At 34.2% G+C, this 22,395-nt stretch overlaps 1 long non-coding RNA gene across 6 annotated transcripts in view; it reads right to left on the minus strand.

Annotated features, from left to right (window-relative positions):
- The window catches only part of LOC118152825 (uncharacterized), a 343,181-nt gene that overhangs the window by 135,645 nt on the left and 185,141 nt on the right, over positions 1-22,395 (minus strand). For 4 of the 6 annotated variants that reach the window (XR_013525668.1, XR_013525667.1, XR_013525665.1 and 1 more), the window contains exons 3-4: positions 15,903-15,960; positions 13,314-13,390 (exon numbers count right to left, since the gene is read on the minus strand). The exons of the other annotated variants lie outside the window; for them this stretch is intronic. This is a non-coding gene — a long non-coding RNA (uncharacterized LOC118152825). The remainder of the gene's footprint in view (positions 1-13,313; positions 13,391-15,902; positions 15,961-22,395) is intronic. 6 annotated transcript variants of the gene reach the window in all.

The following is a 22,395-nucleotide window of genomic DNA, read 5'->3' on the forward strand; positions in this document are numbered from 1 at the left end:
CCTAAAAAGCATATTACTCATATCTATATTTCTTTTTAAATTGTCAATGTACCCTAATTGCAGTAAGGAAACATGTATGTGTTTGCTGAGAGAGAGTAGAGAGTACAATTTACAGTGTTGACATAAAAATCTTAAATTTAACAAGGTTTGTGATCATTATCTTATTATGTTCATTGCTTTTAGTGGCACTTAAAAAATGTATTAAACTTATCTTGATACTGAATTTTTTTCATTATATGTTCAAATACATTTTGATCTTTTTCACAATTAATATATTAGAAAATAATATTTTTTTTCTGTGTGAAGCATCAACATTACGAGTTTATTTTCTTAAGCAAAAATGGAAATAGCTTGCTTTTACAAGTGCAACTATACTGTCCATGTTTCCTTTTATGGTATATATTTTATTAAATCTATTTCAATTTTATTCTTTGTCAAATCCATAATTCTTCACTCCTTTTTATTGAAGGTTAACATTTTCATGTTTTCCTTGAATTTCTTAGAAATTATAAATAATAGCGTAATTTAGTCATTTCTGTGGGTAAAGAATATGTGAAAAATCTTGACTATTTAGAACTAAATTATACTAACAGTAAATTATCAGGTTTTAGCCTTTTGGCACTAGTTAACTTGTTGTATTGCTCTCACACTGCTACAAAGATACTACCCTGAGGACTGGGTAATTTATAAAAAAAAAAAAAATTAATTGACTCACAATTCCACATAGCTTTGAGGCCACAAGAAACTTACAATCATGGCAGAAGGGGAAGCAGGCATGCCTTACACACTGGCAGGCAAGAGAGCTATACAGGAAGAACTATCAAACACTTATAAAATTATAAGACCTCATGAGAACTCACTCACTATCACAAGAAGAGCATAAGAGTAACTGTCCCCATGATCCAGTCACCTCTCTCCCTCTACACATGGGGATTACAGGTCCCTCCCTCAAAATGTGGGGATTATAATTTGAGATGAGGACATGTGGGGACACAGAGCCAAACCATATACCCTGTATAAAAATAAGTTTTCATATTGCCCTCATACCTGTGATATTTCTGATTTTTTTTTCTGATTTCTAAAAACTACATTTATAAATGTGCAAATAAAAAGATTTTTATTTTTACTCCAGACGTAAAAGTACTGTAAAATTTTATTCTTTCTTGACTAAAATAGCCTAAAAGAATAAAGAATAGAAAAATAAAAAAGATAAGTCATGTGACTCACATTTACCCTTACATTTAAGGAAAAAAATGCAGGTAGATTTAAAGAACCACAAAAGAATATGAAACACTTAGGTACTGGCCACAGTACAGACCCATTACACAATAACCCTGAAAGAGAAAAATAAATGGTGTTTCCAAACACCTTGGCTTCATGGAAAAGGGATCATCTGACATCAGCTGAAACAATAGAACAATCACGGCTAGAATGATGGCAGCACAAAGAGCAAGAAGTGGGGATACCTCTCCAATGTGTTTCTTCACCTGCCTTCTAATATTCTACTGAGGTTTCTACTTGCTGAACCCAAAGGAAAGCGGAGAACAAAAAAGCCCTCCCTGGTGAACTAAGATACGGTGATCAGCCTTCCACTATAGAAGGGCCAATAAGGGTACATAATTAATCAGAAGATAGGCAAATAGTGAAAAGGTAACATAATACATTTCCACTAAACAAAAATGGACTAATTAAATCATTTTATCATTCTCTTCCTATGTAAGCTTTTAATATATGCTCAATATTTTCTTTCCATGATAAATTCTATATTCTTATGAAAGACATTTTGAATCAGAAGAAGCAAATTTGACATTAAAAATTTCGTGCATGGCCTCCTCTTGCTGAGAAATTGCCAATGAGCGTGGATGTCTGTGTTTTAAAAACAGCAAAGAAGATTCATTAACCTGAGGTTAAAGACATGAAAATAATCAATCTAAAAATTAAAACTTTATCTTCACTATAGGAATGAGGAAGGAAATGCCTATCAAATATGGAGATAAACTGAAAGGTATTTAAAATATATTTATTTATACCAGGAGAGCGCTTTAACTCATGAAAATTACATATTTATTTATGAAATGAGGGAGGTCTGCCTAAAAAGATTCCATAAAATGGAGCAATGTAGATGAACTATGAAATCACATATTCTACCAGGAGCAAATGTGACACATGAATGCCCCAGTTTGATGAAATAAACTTCACAATTATTTTCTTTCAAGAAAACTTTATGTTATGTAAAAACATTTTCTTGGACTATTAATTTTCAAGAACTTGGAACATTAAAAACCTAATTATGTTTACATATAAACTAAAAAACCTGTATCTCTCATTTAATATGCTACACATCTATAAGAGGTTTGTTAAACCCAAATAAGAGTATACAGTACATTGTTCTTCAGTCACATTAGCCTACAGTGATTTTTTTCCTCATTTGTTGAGCCAGTGGAAAACACATAAACACAAATACAAGTATCCATAAAATACAAAGCAAACAAAAATAGAGGTAGTGAGGAGGAATTATCTTGGTGCAGGAAATTTATAGTTACTACATTACAAGTATTCTAGTATATTAGCATGTTTATGGCCACATCCTAATAAACTGACCACAAAACTAAAAATCCATCAATAAAAACATACTATTTTTTAGACTATAGGAATAAACTTTATGTTATCGTATAGTGAGCAAATAAAAGTGTAACTGAAATTAATTGTTATGGAGCAACTATTCAGTATAAGGTGATTTATCTGCATTTTTCTTCTTAATATATCAAATTCATATGAATCATCAGTGACTTCAAAGCTTTCAAAGTCATCTGGCATCTACCTAATCATTCACCACTTAATAGTTTTATATTATGAAAAATTTATTTAACATTTTTATGCCTCTGTGCACAAAAAGAAATACTAAAGATACCTTCCTTATAGACTTTATTTTAAGCATGAGATCCTGGACATAAAATTCTTAAAATAGTTCTAAAGTATACGAAGAACTAAAGTAATGGTTATTTTTACTCAATGTTACTATAGATGCTGTTGTTATTCTTCCACAGAATTTAACACAACATTAGAAATAGGAAATGTCAATAGCATTGCTATAAGTAAAAGGATATGATGATTATGTTTTTTTAAAAAAATTACAGACTTAGTTCCTTAAAGATATGCATCCAATGTTATGTTTTGTTACAGCTGTCTGGACCAGAACTAGCATATGGATTCTCTATGTAGTAACAGGGTCTTTTATTTTACATTGTCCACAATGCCATGATGTAAGAATCCTTTTTGTATACTAATTTATAAATTTTCCTTTTTTTTTTTCTTTTTGAGATGGAGTCTTGCACTATTGCTCAGGCCAGAGTGCAGTGGTGTGATCTTCGCTCACTGAAACCTTCGCCTTCCGGGTTCAAGCTATTTTCCCTGACTCAGCCTCCCGAGTAGCTGGAATTACAGGCTCCTGTCTCCATGCCTGGCTAATTTTTGTATTTTTATTATTTTGTATTTTTAGTAGAGACAGGGTTTTTCCTTGTTGGCCAGGGTGGTCTCTTGATGAGGATGATCTCGAACTCCTGACCTCAGGTGATCCACCGGCGTCGGCCTCCCAATGTGCTGGGTTACAGGGTTGAGCCACCACACATAGTCAAATTTTCCTTAATTTATTCCTCCTCAAGATCAATTCCATTGCAAGGTAAAACTGATTTTCTGACATCACTTAGAGGACTGGTCCTGTGACTTGCTGTGCCCACCTAGAATGCCAGTGTGCCTAATTTAAGGCTAGACTTTAAGAAGCTTGGCAGGTTTCTTCCACCCTCCCATATAATTGCCACTTCAGTAGAACCAAGTTTGCTGTGTGTTGATGGATGATGTGAGACCCCATAGGGGACAGCTTAATTCTCCTGGTCAAACCATCCTTGATCATACTGATCAAAATTGCAAAATAGTGTTCAGCCAAATTCAGCTGAGCATCCTATCAATCTGTAGCTAAGCACAAATATATGAGTAAGCCAAGTTCAGACCAAAATAGCCATACAGCTGAACCATAAAATTGTTGGAAATAATAAATTCATGTTGTTTTAAGCAACCAAGTTTCATAGTTACATGGTGAGAAACAATAGTTTACCAATCTACATCTATATTTATACCTATCTGAATACCGATTCTGATTTTTTAGAACAAAATTAATAAACACAGAAGTTAAGCACAATAAAAATTAAAATTTTAAGGGATATAATTTTTGACAAGCCATAAAAATTTATGCCCATTTCATCTTACATATAAAAATGAAACCAGGCCGGGCGTGGTGGCTCAAGCCTGTAATCCCAGCACTTGGGAGGCCGAGGCGGGTGGATCACGAGGTCAACAGATCGAGACCATCTTGGTCAACATGGTGAAACCCCGTCTCTACTAAAATTACAAAAAATTAGCTGGGCACGGTGGTGCGTGCCTGTAATCCCAGCTGCTCGGGAGGTTGAGGCAGGAGAATTGCCTGAACCCAGGAGGCGGAGGTTGCGGTGAGCCAAGATTGCGCCATTGCACTCCAGCCTGGGTAACAAGAGCGAAACTCCGTCTCAAAAAAAAAAAAAAAAAAAAAAAAAAAAAAAAGAAACCAAATGACTCAACCTGAAAATATTATTGTTTGTTTCAGATACTATTGTTCATATCTTCCAAAAAGAAATAAATTGGAGCTTCTCTCATTAAAAATCTCACAGAATTTCAAAATACAACTGAAATCTTTATCAATAGACTAGACCAACAGAAAAAAGAATTTCAGAGCTTAAACATTTGTCTTTCATCAACCCAGAGAGACAAAAATTATTAAAAAACATAAGAAAGTATTTGAGAAATATTAGTTTATGTGAAGCAACAAAGCCTGTGCATTATTGACATTTCTAAGAGAGAAGAAGAAAAAGACATAAGCAACATAGAAAATATATTTGAGGGAATAATCCAAGAAAATTTCCTGATCTTGCTAGAGAGGATGACATCCAAATACAAGAAATCCAGAGAACCTTTGTGAAATACAACACAAAATATATATCACCAAGGCATCTACTCAACAGATTGTGGAAGGTCAACACTAAAGAAAAAATAAATCTTAAAAGCAGCTGGAATAAATGATCAGATCACATACAAAATGAGCCTCACTAGACTACCGGCAGACTTCTCAGTGGAAACCTTTCACAGCAGGAGATACTGGGGGTCTACTTTCAGCATTCGTAAAGAAAAGAAATTCTAAACAGTAATTTTATATCCTGTGATACTCAGCTTCATAAATAAAGGAGAAAAAAAATATTTTCCAGAGAAGCAAGTGCTAAGGGAATTTGTTACCAATAGACTAGCCTTTAAAGAGATCCTTAAGAGAGTTCTAAATATTGAAAGGAAAGAATGATACTGCTTCCAGAAAAAACACACTTGAGTACATACCCGCAGACCCTGTATAGCAACCATACACTATAAACTACAAATCAACCAGCTCACAGCTTCACAATAGTATTGAACTTGAAATATCGATATTAACCTCAAATGTAAGTGGTCTAAACCACTGACATCCAGATACAAGAAATCCAGGGAACACTTGTGAAATATCACACAAAATAAGCATCACCAACGCATGTAGTCAACAGACTGTCCAAGGTCAACCATGAAGAAAAAACTCTTAAAAATAGCCAGAAAAAAAGGTCAGATCACATACAAAGAGAATGCCATCAGGTTACCACAGACTTTTCAACAGAAACCTTAATAGGCAAAGAGTTGTAAGTTGAATTAAGGAAAAATCTCATCCATCTGTGGTCTTCAAGAGACCCACCTCACAGATAAAAACACCTATAGGCACAAAGTATAGGGCTGGAGAAAGATATATCATGCAAATGGAAAAAAAAAAAACAGAGCAGGGGTTGCAATTATTATATCTAATAAAAATCTTTAAACCAAAAAGTAAAAGAGGACAAAGATGGGCATTATATAATGATAAAGAGAATAAAATAACAATGCTTAACTATCCTAACATATACACACCCAATATTAAAGAACATAAAATACTTGTTCATAAACAAGTACTTCTAGACCTATGAAAAGACAGACAGCCACACAATCATAGTATGGGCTTCAAAACCACACTGACAGTATTAAATTATTGAGACAGAAAGCTAACCAAGAAAATATTGATTTAAATTTGACACTTGGACAGCTGACTCTAACAGATATCTGTTGAATAATCCCACCCATCAACCACAGAATATATATTCCTCAGCTGGGTGTGGTGGCTCATGTCTGTAATCCCAGCAATTTGGGAGACTGAGTAAGGCAGATCAACTGAGGTCAGGAGTTCAAGACCAGCCTGGCCAACATGGGGAAACCCCATCTCTACTAAAGGTACAAAAAAATTAGTCATGCCTGGTGGCAAAGTTTATAAAGGGTTATAAAAGATTTTTGCCTCTTTATAATTTCTGAGTCATCATTTTTGCAAAATAAACCACTTAGGGTTATCTGGAATTCTATTTCATAATATCAAGTGTTTTAAACCTCAAAAATTTAAGAGCCTTCCCAAAATCAAGCTTCAGTTTCAAAATTGTCTTCTCTGATACCTGGATTTTTGGATACTTCAAAAGGCCCCTGAAGTGTCCAGAAAAGAGAAGTAAAAAAGACTATTTTACATGTTTAGGTACATGGGATTGACTAAACCATGTTCAATCTTTTTTAGGTTACATCTTGGTGAATAATGTTAATATATGTTTCAAAACTGGATCTGAGGGATTCAGGAGGAGATAATAATGAAAGTTAAAAGGTACCATGCAGGTGAATGTGGCTGATTCCTGCCAATTAAGCCAACCCCTAACTTCCTGTTTCATGGATAAAGACCAGGTTCATATCCATGAGATAAATGAGGTCTAGGGAATCCCAGGCTACTCACATCAGAGGCATGTTGGAAGAGTGAATGACTCCCACTCCTAGACCCGCCTGCTTCATGCATGCAAGTCACTTTTGCACTCCTGGCATTACCTGCCAAAGTCACCAGAACTAGAGAATACAAGGATGGAGGAGGGAAAGAGGACGCTCTACCTACCCTCTCTCCCTCATGTACCCTGGTATCTATCTGCTAGGAAGAGAGAGAAGGGAACCAGGGATGCCTGCTCCCCTCTGTCTAGATGGGTAGCCATTCATCTTCAGTCTGTACCCCTTTCAAATGCATCCCGAACCCTTGGGACTCCTTTAAAAGAAAATGAAACACCGCATATTCTCACTCATAGGCAGGTGATGAAAAATGAGAACACATGGACACAGGGAGGGGAGTACTAAACACTGGGGTCTGTTGGGGGGAAAAGGGGAGGGCCAGTGGGAGGGGGTGGTGGGGAGGGATAACCTGGGGAGAAATGCCAAATGTGGGTGAAGAGGAGAAATGAAGCAAAGCACACTGCCATGTGTGTACCTACGCAACTGTCTTGCATGCTCTGCTCATGTACCACAAAACCTAAAATGCAACAAAAAATTTAAAAAAAAAATGTCATCTTTTTTTTTCTTCTTCTCAATTCTATCTTCACTAATAGAGTCATGTTTCTGTACTATGGGACACTTCCCTCAGATGCATCCTCCAAAGTAGAAGGAATTAATTTCCCAAACCTTAAACTGGTTGTCTTAGGACTGGACTCAGGAGAAGGGAACCCAGAAGCCCAAAATGCCGGCAAGAGGGTGAAGTGGTTTTTGTCTTTTGTGTTTTTTTTTTTTTTTTTTTTTTTTTGCCAGTTCAGCTTTTGGCCTTCCTCTCCCTGTGTACTTGGTAAAAGGCCTTGGAATTTTTTAGCTATCCTTAACCCTCCCCTTGTTTCATTTGAATCATGTTTTCTAATAACCTGGTTTTTCTGTTCTTGCCTTCAGGCCATCAGACTCCAAATGGTCATGCAAGTGGTGCCTTGGACCATGGCCTTTCTGCTGGGGACCCTTAGACAAGCTTCTGAAAGAGCTCTGACTGCCATTTCCCCTAAACAGCATTACCCTCATCAGCAGGAAGCAGTGAAGACTGGTCTTCATCCTTATCTTCAATCTTATGGCAGTTGGATATACTTTTTTAGAGCGGGGAATGAGACAGCCAGGTGGGAGGGGGTCCCTGGAGAAACTCCAAGCGGCCTGCGCACTGGTATGGAGCCACATAAATTAGTGCCTTTTGCAGTGGGGAGGAGCCAGGATCCTTCTCTGCCTGCATGAGACCTGGGATTCAAGTTTCAAGTGGGAAGGGCAAGATCCTCCTTGCTGACGATCCTCGTTTCCCTCCCTTTTTCCCTTTTCACCCAATAAAACCCTGCTTCAGTCACCCTTCAAACCGTCCACAAGCCTACATTTTTGTGGCCTTGGGACAAACAAAGACCTCATCTTTAACTGAACTAAGAAAATATCCTGCAACAGCTGCTAATCGGGAAAAATTTAAATTTTCTGTTCACTTGAACATGGAATTTAATCTTGGTATCTGAGACTCTGTCTCTTGAAATTTGACTCATATCAAAAAGTACAAGAGAAATTTGTATACTATTTATATCACAAACTGTCCTGAGGATATTTCCATTAATTCCTGCTAATTAGATTATATCTTTAGATATAATGTCTTGTTCCCATTCTATCTGAGTCTTAAATATTCAGCGTTTCTTTGAAATCTCTAGTTGTCTCTTGATCCTTTCTGTGCTTTCTGAAATTAGCCAGTTTTCGTTTCTCTGCATATAATCAAAGCATAGTACTGAAGCAAAATTCTTATCATTATATTTTTTAAACTAAAATGTTGTTTAATGGCATAGCCTAGAGTAGAACGATGCACAAGATCAAATTCTCTAATTATTTACAGTTACTCAGTCCATATAATATTCTGTTTCATGTAGATATCAATTTGGTAAATATATACAATTTTAGCAAAATGATGATTTTTATACTCATATTCCTTTGTCATTTGATTTAAGCATATATTGGATTGTCATGAAAGTTAGATGAAAAAAATTCTTAACAAAAGACAATTCATACAATGTTTACACTTTTAAGCAGTATTAAAGTTAACTCTGAAACAGAAATGTGCTGAAGGTACATGTCATAATACTAATAGAACAAAGAAGATATATAGTTTTGGAATTTGAAAACCTTGAGTCTGGCTGAAAGCTCACCATTCTCTAACTGTATAACATTAGATACTGAAATTAGTGTGGTGTCATATTTCTCAACTACTAAAATAGGTATTTAAAAGAATACCTTTGGAGAATTACCATATGAATCTTGAGAAAATTTGATTAAATTATATACTTAAAGTGCTTATCTTAGTGGCTACACAAGTGTGAATAGACACTAAATGTAAACTACCTTTATTGAGTAGACAGAGCATTCCCCTTTAAACTCCATATCATATTGTATGATTGATGTAAACTTTATTCACAGTAGAAATGGAAAATGCAGGCAGCAAGGGGCAAGGTAACAAAATGAAACTAAATATGCAATTACTGAACAATGCAGTTGCCTCATGTCCCATTACTTTATATCACTATTCACATTTGAAGTTCTTTGAAACTAACTGTAGATCTTAGTGTGTCTCACCTTTTACTAACACTCTGTGATATGGCTAAATAAACTGCTCTCCTCTCCTCTTGAACAACAGAAAAACTAATTACTAGTAGTCATTAATAACTTTGGGTGTGTACATAATAAAATGATTATGTAAACTGTATGATCCCTAAATATAGTTACTCTTTTTAGTACAAATTCATTTTTCATAAGTGAAGATTCTTCTGGGGGGAACAAAACTTGATAGCTCTGTTTAGAGTAAATGATTTGGTTCTTATGTTTATTTAGTTTTGTTATGTTTTATATTTATATTGATGGGAGGAAAGCAAGTTTCTCATTAATACATTATTTCAAACAAATTTAGAGGCTGATTGCAATCACATATGTTTCCAAATAATCATATCAAAAACATTTAAAATTTCAAAGGATATAGTTTTTACTTTGAAATAAGTTGTGTTTTGTTATGAATATTTAAATCTGTCTTTTATTGATGGTTTATATAATTAAACAAATTTTATAAAATTTCTAATCTGTTTTAATTACTTTTTAGAAATACTTCTTAAGTATACTGCAAAGTAAGATGCTTCACAATAAATTCCATATATATATTTTTTTGGTTTATTCTGTTTTATGTGATAGCATTTCTAACTTATATAATAACACCTTATTATCTTCATTTTACAAACAACAAACACAAGCAGAAGGATTAAGCAATTTTCCAAAGGCAAAAAAGGGGGTCAATGTCAGCAATCGGATTAAAGCTAAGGATGCTTTGATTCCCAAGACTGGCTTAAGATGATTAAAAATGCCTCTTTCAGTCTGACTTCAATAATTAGTTAGAAGTTGGGTCTTTCTATTGAAATTTTAAAACCTGGTGTTTTTGTTATTTTAAGGAGCACTAATAATAAGCTAAATATTCAGTAAACCAGTTGGGAATTTTGAAACATAAGTTAATGGCGTGATCAGTCTAGATATTTTATGTCTGCATTCTACTTCTCTTTTATTTTTACATATTTACTATGTTAAAAAATCATATCTATCACCAAGATATAGTCTGAGTGATATCACTTCACTACTCTTCATGTTACCACTGTTTAATCAATCCACATTCATCATTCACAGGTCAATTTACCACCACTTTTATACTTAATAGCCTTTTAAAATATCATATCAATTTCTAGCATTTTCAATCTTGTGTTACTCCACTATTTCCCATTGCAGTTGGAATATTTTCACTTCAGGGTATTTGCACTCTAAATTAAAGCCTCTTTTAATTGGGCTTGTTCTGACTTAGCTAATGGTTCTACATTGATCCAGTGCTACTCCGAAATGCCTCTATTTAGAGACCTTCCACAATAATTCAATATCATTAACATGTTCATTTACTTTCATCACATCTTCCTGCGTTATTTTACTCATAATATTTATCACCATTAAAAACAACTCATGTATCTGTTTGCTTGCTAATTGCTCCCTCTACTCATACAGGAAAGCCAGAAATCAGGAATCACATCAATATTTTCCACCCCTGCATATCTCCATTGAGTAGAAGAGTATCTGAGAGGCAGGAGATATCAAAATAAGTATTTTTCATGAAAGTAATAGATACAAGAAACATTAGGATGACATGCATTTTATCCACACAGACCTGTCTACTATTGTGAGTACTAATCTCACTTTTATTTATTTATTTATTTGTTTGTTTGTTTGTTTGTTTGTTTATTTTGAGATGGAGTCTCACTCTGGTCACCCAGGCTGGAATGAAATGGTGTGCTCTCAGCTCACTGAAACCTCTGCCTCCCAGGTTCAAGTGATTCTCTTGCCTCAGCCTCCTTCGTAGCTAGGATTACAGGTGCCCACCATCACACTGGGCTAGTTTTTGTACTTTCAGAAGAGATTGAGTTTCATCATGTTGGCCAGGCTGATCTCGAACTTCTGACCTCATGATCCACCTGCCTTGGCCTCCCAAAGTGCAGGCATTACAAGCATGAGCCACTGCCCCTGGCCTAATCTCACTTTTATTTATAGCATACCACCTTATTTAGGTTGTTTGTCTTTAAAAAAATTTAAGTGTTCCACTGGAGAAACTAAGGAGAAGAAACAAACATCAATAGAAAAAATAAATTGTCATATATGCCCAAGCTTATTTTTGAAATTAAATATCAGATTTGATAACCAGGTTCATTTAACTAATGAGAAAAATAATTTATCTTTTACAACTCTGCTGTGATGAACACATTTATGCTCTCAACTACTTTTAACCTGACACATTTAAAAAAATGGTTTATAAGTGTAATGAAAGTTAAGTGTAAAGAAAGGATCTCATATATATATGAGAAAGGACTGAATGATATAACTCCACCATTTCTTGTTAAGAAAATGGTCTCAAAAGAATGGTTTCACTCACACTATAGGAAGCCCTCCTCTGTCTTTTGAGCATTATTTGTGTTACAAATAGATACTGAATGCAAACTGTAGTACAAGAAATTTATTTTGTTGGAAAAGATAACTTTTAGTTTTTTCTACCCATGATATTATATAAGGTCACCTTGATTCTGGAACACAGAACTATAGAAAACTATCTGGAACATAGTCTACCTTTGAGCCAAGTACACAGTGGGATGAAGCTTTATTTTTATAATTGTAAAATAAACATAATCTATTATAACCTTGATGCATCAAGGAAATGTGATTTTTTTAATAGAAGCATTTATTTTTATCATTTATTAAAAATGTTTAAGCAGAGGTATTTGATCTTTCAAGAATACAAAAACAATCAGTGACAGACATGGCAAAGTAAGCACAAATATTAATACATATCAGTGTGTGTGTCTGTGTTTTAATTGTACTTTGAGTTCTGGAGGACATGTGCAGATCTTGCAGGATTGTTGCATAGGTACACACATGCCATGGTGGTTTGCTGTCTCCATCCCCTTGTCACCTGCATCAGTCATTTCTCCCAGTGTTATCCCTCCCATCAGTGCGTTTTTAAGGAATATTCTCTGAATTCCTTTTTCAAAATCTGAGCATAGAAAAAATAGATATACCAATTTACAGAGTCGTTTCTCAATTTTTTAAATCTTCACCAAGCATAATATGTACCTAGTATCAGATAACTCTAATAGTAACCTTGTTCCCTGTAAGCTCCCTCTTCCAGCAACAGTTTTCCTTAAAGAAGACATAATTCAAGGTTTTACATTTTAAGAATTTCCAGATGTGTTTCTTGAAAACAACATAATACATGTTTTATCATCCTGCTTTTCTTCTGGGAGAAAGAAGTCCATGAAAATTTGCTATGAGTTAGCTTCTCTTTGAGCACATTTTTATTTCATGCCCTTACCCTTAATGCAACAAGACCATTGGATTTATATGCTGAGTGAATGTCCTGATGAGGCCTTAGATGTGACTTTGAATTTCTCTACTTACAGCAAAGGCAAGAAAATCCAGTGGCAATTCATGTCCACCTCCATACAAATTAAGGGTAAGAATTGCTTCATAATTTTTAATCAGTACATAAATTAACATTTCCTGATCATTGGCTATGTGTGTGAGAGGATAAAGGAAGAATAACAACAATAAAAGGCTAATATATGTCCTATGCACTCTTGTACTTCACAGCAGAAGGAAAATGCTGTTATCTAACAAGTGATGCTAATAAACTGGCAATAATTAGAATATTTGTATTCATGTGCTAGAGTCAGAGAAACTCAAATAAGACATAAAATGTAGGACAGCTCACATAAAAGAGGTTAAAGCCTTTCTAAGTAGAATAAAAGTTGATGCAAAATACTTACAGGTATGTAACATCCTTGCATGATAGAGATCTAAACACAGCTGAGTGTCTATAATGCAACAGTGGGAGAAGCTGAAGCTGAGAAAGTATAAAGGAACCAGATTTTAAAGGTGGCAAAAATAGTTTGCCTCATGGTTTATAATATTTAATACATTAGCATTAATAGTTTTTAAACTTTACATGAATGTAAATGAATATATAGCCTTTGCAAAGGAATATATAGCCTTTTAAACAATTACATAGCAACCAATTGACGAGTCAATTGAAAGAATTTTCAATGCTATTTTTGCTAACTTGTGTAGGTTTTCAAGCCTCTGTTGTCCTCTCTTAGTATCTATTTACAGGTATTAAAATTTTTCTTAAAATGTCATATGGCTTATAAAATTATAAAACCATTTAGAATGAAGTTCTTGTGCCATGCCTCAGATTGCATATGGAGCACTCCTATGTCTGTCTGACAAGTAAAATACTTTATATTTCCTCAAATATTTATGCTTTCTTTTAGGGAAATTAGTGCTGAAAACATTGGTTATTGTCTAGATTAGCCAAGTGTTCATTATTCTGAGACATCTAGCTAATGATTTTTATTAAATAAAATAATGTAATATGGAAAAATATTATGTTTTTCATTCACAAATTAAGTTCCTAAGTAATCACATTATTCTAAACAGAATATTAGTAAGACATTGCTTGTTTGGTTTAAAAAAAACACCTACACTATAAAATCATATTTCCAAAATGAAAAAACAGATTGTCAGCATTCTTTTATACTTACTAAGGTAACTGAGATGTTGTTTTTCCCCTTTATGTTTTAGATGTTTCTAATAGACTTAACAGTAAATAATTTAGTGAGTAATTCTGAAACATCAATGTGTGTCACATAAAACCTATAATTTACTTTTTACCTCAACAAATGTAAAGTTAGTTTGATCTTTCTACATAGCTTATCTGAAAATGTTCTTAGTTCATCATTATGAAAGAACTGTTGAAAATCCTTTGGGGATTCTTGAAATAAAATAATTTATTTTAGCAACTACATTATTCTTACTAAATGTTTTGCTCATTTCTTTCAAAATATTTTTAAATTAAGTCATATTTTTGAATATCAGTTTACGTTTTCATTGTTCATCATGTGAATTCAGCATAAAGAGTTATAGTTGCCAGTGTGGGAAATTAAATTTCTCCATCCAGAAATTGCAGACGGAATTGATGTTATTTGTCCTTTCAGTCACAAAATAACTGTTATTTTTTGGTTGAAATTAAATATAAAAGAAAGATTCATTGTATTTTATGTTTTCAAGGCATTACTCTAAGCACTTTACGTATATTTTCTTATTAAATTTTCACAGAAAGCCTGTAAACTTAGAAATATATTATACATTACAGAAGATTAAATTGAGTTTTACATGTTAAATAACTTGTCCAAGACTAAAATTTAAGCCTGTTAAGTTCTGATTCCATAGCCTCCATTTTCACCCTGAGAGTCCCATGTTGTTTCTTCACTAATAGTCACAAAAAGGAGAAATTTATGAATGTTCCAGCAAGAAAAAGGTAATACACTGGACATTTACTAAGTTACAAGAGATGAGAATTTCTTCTTCAGAAAACAGAAGAGGAAGAACTCTCAGGTCCAACACTGAGACTTGTCAAGAACAATACTACTTCTAAAGAATTCAAGATCATGGGGGAAAAAAATGTCCTGTATAGAAAGGGTGATTTTAAGCACAAATAACTAGAATAGCCATAATTCAAGGCAGTATACATAAAACAGTAGATAGAATACTATAGTAAGAGTTGAGTAACAACTGACATAACAGAAACAACAACAAAATGTTGCTGGAGGAAAGTCAAGGCAACATATTTGGATGAAATTTGTAATAGGAGAGAAAATGATTTACAGGATATGAGATGCAATAGTGAGAGACATCTAAGCAAACCAGAAACAATCAGGTGCCTTCAATGAGCCTTTTCCTTGTTTCGGTATAAAAAAGACACCGTACAACTTCTTCATATTCTTTTTACAATTCAGTTACTTTAAAATTTAAAATGACTATTTTTATCCTGAATTATAACACATATGGGTACATTTTATGAATCATAAAGATACAGCTCAATGAGTTATCAGTCCCATGTAACTATCTCCCTGGTCAACAGTTAGAATAATACTGACAATCCAGGAAATTCACCATTAATCCTCTTCGATTCTCAAGGTTAATCATAATCCTTACTTTGAAAGCTAAAATCTAGTTTTATTGTTTTTTAACAGTTTATATCAGTAACAGCCCAACATGTAGGATTTACAACTGGCTTCTCAATATTGTATCTGTGAAATCCATCTATGTGGCTGAAGGTGATTCAGGATGTTTTATTTTCATTGCTATAGTATTCCATTACATGGAGATATTACATATTTTTTAAACTACTGATGTACATATGAGTTGTTTCAATATTTGCATTATTATGGATAATACTGGCATACATATACAGGTTGGGCAATCCTAATCTAAAAATCTAAACTCTGATATGCTACAAAATCCAAAACTTTTTGAGCACCAATATGGTACCCCAAGTGGGAAATTCAGCATCTGACCTTATGTGGCAGGTCTCAGTAGAAACTCCAGCACACAACACATAGTTTCTTCAGTGTCCTCAAGTAAAAAAAGAAGAAAAAGCATCATTCCAGCCCCCTTCAACTGCAATATGTCTTTTCCACAGACAGCATGATGGCAATAGCAAGCAATCACAGACTGTCTACCTGAGTCACTGAACTAGTAACCCCTTTGCTTTCTGATGCATCAGTTTAATGTACACAAACTTTGTTTTAAGCAAAAAATTATTATTATTTATTTATTTATTTTTAGAGACAAGGTCTTACTCTGTTCCCCAGACTGGATTCCCTCATTGCACCCTTGAATTACTAGCCCAAACTATTACTGTGCCTTAGCCTCCTGAGTAGTGGGGACCACAGGTGTGCAATTTATGTAACATATGCATTTTTAGGTACATATTAGAAATGAATTTTCCAGTGATGCTATACTCTTGTCAGCAAATAATATTCAAATTCACTGAACACAAATTTGTCTCTATGATGGCAAAATTTTAAATGACTTCATTATTGTATGTTTTACATACCATAATATATCAAAGTGCGTATTTCTGTATTATTAACTATGGGTACTGTGTTATACAATATATCTCTAAAAATATTTCTGTAGCATAACTGTAACTTGATATCTGTGGAACAATGCCCATATCCTATACCCCCACAGTCTTCGGCAACCACAATTGAATTATCTGTTTCAATGAATTTGACTATTTCAGACACTGCACAGAAGTGGAATATTGCAGTGCTTGTTTTTCTGGGACTGAATTATTTCGCTGAGCAACATGTCCATGTTGCTGTGATGACAAAATTCCCTTCTTTATCAAGACTAATATTCCATCATATATTTGTGCCATATTTTCTTTATTCATTAGTTTGTTGATTGATATTTGGATTGTTCTCATATTCTGGCTAGTGTGAAAAATGCTAAAATGAACACAGAAGTGTAGATATCTCTTTAAGATTCTGATTTCAATTTGATTATTGAATCATATGGTAATTTTACTTTTAGCTTGTATAAACCTTCCTGCTGTTTTCCATGGCTACTGAACTATTGATATTTCTACCAACAACATACAGGAGTTCTAATGTCTTCAAATCCTTGCTAACACTTGTTATATTTTGATTTTTTTGATAGTAACCATTTTAACAGATGAGAAGTGATATCACATTATGTTCTTGATTTGAATTCCTGATTATTAATGATGTTAAACATCTTTACAGATATCTCTTGACCATTTGTGTGTCTTTCATAAACAAATATTTGCAAAACTAACTTGACCATTTTAAAGGGGTTATTATTATTACTTTGCTGTTGAGTTGTAGGAGTTCCTTAAATATTCAGAAATTAACCTTTTGCCAGACACATAATTTGTAACTATGTTCTCCTAATACATTGGTTACCTTTTCACTCTGTTGATCGTTTTCTTTGCTGTGCAGAGGCCTTTCAGTTTTATGTACTCCTACTTGTGTATTTTTGTTTTGTTGCCTGTGTTTTTGGCATACTATCCAAAAAATCATCACCAAATATAAGAAGAAAGTTTTCTATTTTTTTCTAGAATTTTTACAGTTTTAAGTCTTAAATTTAAGTTTTAACCCACTTTCATTTGTTTTGTCTCAATGCTGTAAGAAAGGGTCTAATATCATTTTTTTGTATGTGAATATCCAGTTTTCCCAGCACCATTTGCTGAAGAAATGATTTTTTTCCATTTATCGTATTGGCACCCTTGTCGAATATGAGTTTATTGTAAACATTAGTGTTTATTTTGAGCTCTTTATTTTCTTTCAATGGCCTCAAAGTTTCTTTTTATGCCAGTGTCACATCGTTTTAATTGATGTAAATTTGTAATGTATTTTTAAATCAGAAACCACAATGCCTCAAGCTTTGTTGTTCTTTCTCAGAATGGCTTTATCTTGAAGTGTGGTAAGTATGGTAAGGAGCACAGCAGTATGATGCCTCCTACTGTGTTCTTTTTGCTGAGAATTGCTTTGGCTGTTCAGACACTTTTTTTGGTTACATATGAATTTTATAATTTTTTTAAATTATGTTTTAAAAGGGCATTGATAGTTTCATAGGCATATAGTTTAATCTGTAAATCTCTGTGGGCAGTATGGCCATTTTAAAGATATTAATTATTCCAACCTATGAGCATAGAATGTTTTTCCATTTATTTGTGTCATCTCCGATTTTTTTCAGTGGCATACTTTTAGTTTTCCTTGGAGAAACCTTTAACCTCCTTTGTTAGTTGTGTTCTTAGATTTTTTGTGTGTGCGGTGGTGATTATAAGTGAGATCATATTCTTGATTTACTTCTCAGCTTGAATGTTACTACTATATAGAAATGTGACTTTCAATTCTAGGAACCTTTTGGCAGAGTATTTGGAGTTTTATAGGATATAGTAATCCAAACAGCATGGTACTGGTACAAAAACAGACACATAGATCAATGAAACAAGATAGAAAACAAAGAAATAAAGCCACACACCTACAAAAGCTTATTTTTGACAAAACCAAGAAAACAAGCAATGGGGAAAGGAATCCTTATTCAATAAAATGATGCTGGGATAGATGGCTAGCCATACATAGAAAAATAAAACTTGACCCTTACCATTCACCATATATAAATTTAACCCAAGATCAATTAAAGACTTAAATGTAGGACCTCAAACTATAAAAAATTCTAGAAGAAAACCTAGAAAATACGCTTTTTGACATTGACCTTAGCAAATAATTTTTAGGTAAGTCCTCAAAAGCAATTACAACCAAAACAAACATGACAAGTGGAATCAAATGAAACTAAAGTGTTTCTGTGCCACAAAAGAAACTATTAACAGAGAGAATAGACAACCTAAATAATGGGAGAAATATTCAGAAACTATACATCTCTGGCGTGTGCTGTGCCCCGTGCTGCACAAGAGTTCAAAGATCTAAGAGGGAATAGTGGGGAGTAAAGAAAGACAAACATAACATAGAGAAAGCAGGGCCAGGCAGTCTGGTAAAATGAGGATGTCAGTTTCTCCAGCCCCAACCTGTCTCAGAGTACTTTATTTTATATGTTTACAAAGCACAGAGCAGAAGGAGGGTGCAGTTACCCAGAACAGCCTGTAGTTATAATTCTCATACTTTAGTTAACATATTTCAGCTAAAAACTATCTTGCAGCAAGGTCAGTCAAAGCTGGTTATCTTTCTCTAGGTCTGTCTGCTCTTCTCCAAGACACACACATTCCCCTATTATGGTTTCACTTCTCCGGAGTTCACCCAAAGTTCACAGCAGCCTTGCTGATGATTCACCCAGAGTGGGTGGGCTACTCTGGCTCTTTACATACATCAAAGGACTGATATCTAGAATCTATAAAAAATTTAAACAAATCAGCACGCAAAAAACAAATAACCTTATTAAAGGATTAGCAAAAGCCATTTCTCAAAAGAATTTATACAAGCAGTTAGTAAATATTTTTTTTAACATTCAGCATTACTAATTACAAGAGAAATGAAAATCAAAACCACAATTAGATACCATCTTAGACTAGTTAGAATGGCCATGATTAAAAAGTCAAAAAATAACAGATGTGGGCCAGGCTGTGGAGAAAAGGGAATGCTTTTACCCTGCTGATAAGATTGTAAATTAGTTTAGTACGGTGGAAAGTAGTTTGAAGATTTCTCAAATAACTCAAAAGGGCTACAATTCAACCCAACAAACCAATAACTGGGTATATGCCTGGAGAAAAAATAAATTATTCTGTCAAAAAAACACATGCAGGCATATGTTCATTGCAGTGCAATTCACTATAGCAAAAATATGTAATAAATCTAGGTGTTTATAAATGGCAGACTGGATAGAGAAAATTTGGTACATGTTTAGCATGGAGAATATATACTATGCAGTCATTAAAAACAGTAAAGTCATGTGCTTTGCAGCAACATAGATGCAGCTGGAGGCCATTATCCTAAGCAAATTAACACAAGAACAGAATAACAAATACTGCGTGTTCGCACTTAAGTGGGAACTAGACATTGTGCTATGACTTGAATATTTGTCTTCATATAAATCTCATGTCTAACTGTAATCTCCAGTGTGGAATCTGGGTTCTGGTGGGAGGTGTTTGAATCACAGACGCAAATCCTCATGGCTTGGTGCTGTCTTTGTGACAGTGACTTCATTGTGAGATCTGGTCATTTTAAAATGTGTGTCACCACCCTCACCACACACACTCTTTTTCTCTTGCTCCTGCTCTGGCCATGTGACATGCCTCCTCCCCCTTTTCTTTCTGCCACGATTATAAGCTTCCTGAGGCCTCCCCAGAAGCTAAACGGATGCCAGCATCATTCTTCCAGCTAAGCCTGCAGAATTAAGCCTGTTTTCTTTATAAATTTAACCCAGTGTCAAATAGTTATTTATACCAATGCAAGAGTGGCCTAACGTATATTAAGTACACATGGACATGAAGATGAAAATAATAGACACTCGGAAGTAGTAAGGGAGGACAGATGGAGGGCTCGGCTCGTACATTGAAAAATCACTTGTTGGGTATTATACTTACTTCTTAAAGAAGAATTAGTACAAACATTCCTCAAGCTATTTTGAAAAATTGAAGATGAGGGAATGCTTTCAAACTCAATTTGAGGTACAAATAATCCCAATAACAAAGACAAAAAACACCTCAAAGAAATAAAATTGGAGACCAATATCCTTAATGTACACAGATGCAAATATCTTCAACAAAACACTAGCAACCCAAATTCAGCAGCACAAACCAAAGATCATTTTTTTTACTGTTATTATACTTTAAGTTCTGGGGTATATGTGCAGAATGTGCAGGTTTGTTACATAGTTATACACCTGCCACTGTGGATTGCTGCATCCATCACCCCATCATCTACATTAGGTATTTCTCTGAATGCTATCCCTTCCCTATCCCCCTACCCCCTGCTATCCCTCTGCAGCCCTCCCACTCCCAGACAGGTCTCTGTGTAAGATGTTCCCCTCCCTGTGTCCATGTATTCTCATTGTTCAATGCCCACTTAGGAGAGAGAACATGTAGTGTTTGGTTTTCTGTTCTTGTGACAGTTAGCTGAGAATTATGGTTTCCAGCTTTATCCATGTCCCTGCAAAGGACATGAACTAATCCTTTGTTCTGGCTGCATAATATTCCATGGTGTATATGTGCTACATTTTCTTTATCCAGTCTATCATTGATGGACATTTAGGTTGGTTCCAAGTCTTTCCTATTGTGAACACTGCTGCAATAAACATATCTGTGCATGTGTCTTTATAACAGAAAGATTTAGAATCTTTTAGGTATATAACCACTAATCGAATTGCTGGGTCAAATGGTATTTCTAGTTCTAGATCCCTGAGGAATCACCACACTGTCTTCCACAATGATTGAACTAATTTACACTACCACCAACAATGTGAAAGACTTCCTATTTCTCCACATCTTCTCCAGAACCTGTTGCCTCCTGATTTTTTAATGGACGCCATTCTAACTGCCATGAGATGGTATCTCAATGTGGTTTTGATTTGCATTTCTCTAATGAGTAGTGATGATCAGCTTTTTTTCATATGTTTGTTGGCTGTGTAAATGACTCTTTTTGAAAAGTGTCTGTTCATATCCTTTGGCCACTTTTTGATGGGGTAGTATTTTTGTTCATTGTAAATTTGTTTAAATTCTTTGTAGATTCTAGATCTTAGCCCTTTGTCACATGGGTAGATTGCAAAAAAATGTTTCCCCTTATGTTGGTTGTCGGTTCACTCTAATGATTGTTTTTTCACTGGGCAGAAGCTCTTAAATTTAATTAGATCCCATTTGTCTATTTTGGCTTTTGTTGCTATTGCTTTTGTTGTTTTAATCATACAGCCTTTGACTATTCCTATGTCCTGAATGATATTGCCTAGGTTTCCTTCCAGGGTTTTTATGGTCTTAGGTCTTATGTTTAAATAGTTAATGTATCTGGGGTTAATTTTTGTTTAAGGTGTAAGGAAGGGATCCAGTTTCAGCTTTCTGCACATGGCTAGCCAGTTTTCCCAACACCATTTATTAAATAGAGAATCCATTCCCCATTGCTTGACAAACAAAAGATCATACATTATAATCAGATGGAACTTATCCCTTGGATGTAAAGGTGTTCTAATATATGAAAATCAACAAATGCAATGCACTAAATTAATAGAATTAATTATAGAATTCATTCTATTAATAAAGATCACAGAATTGTCTAAAAATCAGAAAGCAATCTGACAAAATTCAACATCCTTTTATCATAAACATGCTAAACAAATAAGGTATATAAGAAATGCACCTCAAAATGGTAAAGACAACATATGATAAGCCCAGGGCTAACGTCATACTGAAAAATGAAAAAGTAAAAGCTTTTTATTTCCTAAGATTACACATAAGACAAGAATGCTCACTCTTACCATTTTAAATTATTTATTGTATACAGCATAAGGTAAGGATCAAGGTTTAATTTTCCATAT

The sequence above is a fragment of the Callithrix jacchus genome, chromosome 1 (assembly GCF_049354715.1).
Source record: "Callithrix jacchus isolate 240 chromosome 1, calJac240_pri, whole genome shotgun sequence".
Taxonomy (NCBI): domain Eukaryota; kingdom Metazoa; phylum Chordata; class Mammalia; order Primates; family Cebidae; genus Callithrix; species Callithrix jacchus.